The sequence below is a fragment of the Euprymna scolopes genome, chromosome 29 (genome assembly GCF_053919585.1).
Source record: "Euprymna scolopes isolate OS-2025 chromosome 29, ASM5391958v1, whole genome shotgun sequence".
NCBI lineage: Eukaryota > Metazoa > Mollusca > Cephalopoda > Sepiida > Sepiolidae > Euprymna > Euprymna scolopes.
The window spans coordinates 87,757,927-87,760,426 of NC_136510.1; the positions used below are offsets into that span (position 1 = coordinate 87,757,927).

Consider the following 2,500-nt stretch of genomic DNA (forward strand, 5'->3'; position numbering starts at 1 on the left):
TCCATTAGTGTCTCCCCGCGTGAGTTCGAATCTCATCCTCGTCGTAAATTGTTTTGTTGCTTTTCGGTACACTTTTAAAGTTGATTATAGAAATATACACAAATGGATTTTCTCTAGTTATACATATTTGTTGTACAGTCATAAGGACATTATGGAGAGTTATTCTGAAGAAACTGACGAGGTGGCCGAGTGTTTAAGGCGATGGACTGCTAATCCATTGGGGTCTCCCCGCGTGAGTTCGAATCTCATCCTCGTCGTAAATTGTTTTGTTGCTTTTCGGTACATTTTTGAAGTTGATTATAGAAATATACACAAATGGATTTTCTCTAGTTATACATATTTGTTGTACAGTGATAAGGACATTATGGAGAGTTATTCTGCAGAATCTGACGAGGTGGCCGAGTGGTTAAGGCGATGGACTGCTAATCCATTGGGGTCTCCCCGCGTGAGTTCGAATCTCATCCTCGTCGTAAATTGTTTTGTTGCTTTTCGGTACACTTTTAAAGTTGATTATAGAAATATACACAAATGGATTTTCTCTAGTTATACATATTTGTTGTACAGTGATAAGGACATTATGGAGAGTTATTCTGCTGAATCTGACGAGGTGGCCGAGTGGTTAAGGCGATGGACTGCTAATCCATTGGGGTCTCCCCGCGTGAGTTCGAATCTCATCCTCGTCGTAAATTGTTTTGTTGCTTTTCGGTACACTTTTAAAGTTGATTATAGAAATATACACAAATGGATTTTCTCTAGTTATACATATTTGTTGTACAGTGATAAGGACATTATGGAGAGTTATTCTGCAGAATTTTACGAGGTGGCCGAGTGGTTAAGGCGATGGACTGCTAATCCATTGGCATCTCCCCGCGTGAGTTCGAATCTCATCCTCGTCGTAAATTGTTTTGTTGCTTTTCGGTACACTTTTAAAGTGGATTATAGAAATATACACAAATGGATTTTCTCTAGTTATACATATTTGTTGTACAGTGATAACGACATTATGGAGAGTTATTCTTGAGAATCAGACGAGGTGGCCGAGTGGTTAAGGCGATGGACTGCTAATCCATTGGGGTCTCCCCGCGTGAGTTCGAATCTCATCCTCGTCGTAAATTGTTTTGTTGCTTTTCGGTACACTTTTAAAGTTGATTATAGAAATATACACAAATGGATTTTCTCTAGTTATACATATTTGTTGTACAGTGATAAGGACATTATGGAGAGTTATTCTTCAGAATCTGACGAGGTGGCCGAGTGGTTAAGGCGATGGACTGCTAATCCATTGGGGTCTCCCCGCCTGATTTCGAATCTCATCCTCGTCGTAAATTGTTTTGTTGCTTTTCGGTACACTTTTAAAGTTGATTATAGAAATATACACAAATGGATTTTCTCGAGTTATACATATTTGTTGTACAGTGATAAGGACATTATGGAGAGTTATTCTTCAGAATCAGACGAGGTGGCCGAGTGGGTAAGGCGATGGACTGCTAATCCATTGGGGTCTCCCCGCGTGAGTTCGAATCTCATCCTCGTCGTAAATTGTTTTGTTGCTTTTCGGTACACTTTTAAAGTTGATTATAGAAATATACACAAATGGATTTTTTCTAGTTATACATATTTGTTGTACAGTCATAAGGACATTATGGCGAGTTATTCTGCAGAATCTGACGAGGTGGCCGAGTGGTTAAGGCGATGGACTGCTAATCCATTTGGGTCTCCCGCGTGAGTTCGAATCTCATCCTCGTCGTAAATTGTTTGGTTGCTTTTCGGTACACTTTTAAAGTTGATTATAGAAATATACACAAATGGATTTTCTCTAGTTATACATATTTGTTGTACAGTGATCAGGACATTATGGAGAGTTATTCCGCAGAATCTGACGAGGTGGCCGAGTGGTTAAGGCGATGTACTGCTAATCTATTGGGGTCTCCCCGTGTGAGTTCGAATCTCATCCTCGTCGTAAATTGTTTTGTTGCTTTTCGGTACACTTTTAAAGTTGATTATAGAAATATACACAAATGGATTTTCTCTAGTTATACATATTTGTTGTAGAGTGATAAGGACATTATGGAGAGTTATTCTTCGGAATCTTACGAGGTGGCCGAGTGGTTAAGGCGATGGACTGCTAATCCATTGGGGTCTCCTCGCGTGAGTTCGACTCTCATCCTCGTCGTAAATTGTTTGTTGCTTTTCGGTACACTTTTAAAGTTGATTATAGAAATATACACAAATGGATTTTCTCTAGTTATACATATTTCTTGTACAGTGATAAGGACATTATGGAGAGTTATTCTGCCGAATCTGACGAGGTGGCCGAGTGGTTAAGGCGATGGACTGCTAATCCATTGGGGTCTCCCCGCGTAAATTCGAATCTCATCCTCGTCGTAAATTGTTTTGTTGCTTTTCGGTACACTTTTAAAGTTGATTAAAGAAATATACACAAATGGATTTTCTCTAGTTATACATATTTCTTGTACAGTGATAAGGACATTATGGAGAG

At 39.2% G+C, this 2,500-nt stretch overlaps 12 non-coding genes across 12 annotated transcripts in view; all 12 read left to right on the forward strand.

Moving 5' to 3' along the window:
- Nucleotides 1-44, forward strand: part of Trnas-gcu (transfer RNA serine (anticodon GCU)) — an 82-nt gene extending 38 nt beyond the window's left edge. The window contains exon 1 of the tRNA in view: nucleotides 1-44. This exon is cut by the window's left edge and continues 38 nt beyond it. This is a non-coding gene — a tRNA (tRNA-Ser).
- Nucleotides 45-175: 131 nt separating this feature from the next.
- Nucleotides 176-257, forward strand: Trnas-gcu (transfer RNA serine (anticodon GCU)). The gene has a single exon. It is a non-coding gene; the product is annotated as a tRNA-Ser (tRNA).
- Nucleotides 258-388: 131 nt separating this feature from the next.
- On the forward strand, nucleotides 389-470 carry Trnas-gcu (transfer RNA serine (anticodon GCU)). Its single transcript has one exon. It is a non-coding gene; the product is annotated as a tRNA-Ser (tRNA).
- A 131-nt stretch (nucleotides 471-601) lies between these two features.
- Nucleotides 602-683, forward strand: Trnas-gcu (transfer RNA serine (anticodon GCU)). Its single transcript has one exon. It is a non-coding gene; the product is annotated as a tRNA-Ser (tRNA).
- A 131-nt stretch (nucleotides 684-814) lies between these two features.
- Trnas-gcu (transfer RNA serine (anticodon GCU)) lies at nucleotides 815-896 on the forward strand. Its single transcript has one exon. It is a non-coding gene; the product is annotated as a tRNA-Ser (tRNA).
- Nucleotides 897-1,027: 131 nt separating this feature from the next.
- Trnas-gcu (transfer RNA serine (anticodon GCU)) lies at nucleotides 1,028-1,109 on the forward strand. The gene has a single exon. It is a non-coding gene; the product is annotated as a tRNA-Ser (tRNA).
- Nucleotides 1,110-1,240: 131 nt separating this feature from the next.
- Trnas-gcu (transfer RNA serine (anticodon GCU)) lies at nucleotides 1,241-1,322 on the forward strand. Its single transcript has one exon. It is a non-coding gene; the product is annotated as a tRNA-Ser (tRNA).
- A 131-nt stretch (nucleotides 1,323-1,453) lies between these two features.
- Trnas-gcu (transfer RNA serine (anticodon GCU)) lies at nucleotides 1,454-1,535 on the forward strand. Its single transcript has one exon. It is a non-coding gene; the product is annotated as a tRNA-Ser (tRNA).
- A 131-nt stretch (nucleotides 1,536-1,666) lies between these two features.
- On the forward strand, nucleotides 1,667-1,747 carry Trnas-gcu (transfer RNA serine (anticodon GCU)). Its single transcript has one exon. It is a non-coding gene; the product is annotated as a tRNA-Ser (tRNA).
- A 131-nt stretch (nucleotides 1,748-1,878) lies between these two features.
- On the forward strand, nucleotides 1,879-1,960 carry Trnas-gcu (transfer RNA serine (anticodon GCU)). Its single transcript has one exon. It is a non-coding gene; the product is annotated as a tRNA-Ser (tRNA).
- Nucleotides 1,961-2,091: 131 nt separating this feature from the next.
- Trnas-gcu (transfer RNA serine (anticodon GCU)) lies at nucleotides 2,092-2,173 on the forward strand. The gene has a single exon. It is a non-coding gene; the product is annotated as a tRNA-Ser (tRNA).
- A 130-nt stretch (nucleotides 2,174-2,303) lies between these two features.
- On the forward strand, nucleotides 2,304-2,385 carry Trnas-gcu (transfer RNA serine (anticodon GCU)). The gene has a single exon. It is a non-coding gene; the product is annotated as a tRNA-Ser (tRNA).
- Nucleotides 2,386-2,500: the final 115 nt, after the last annotated feature.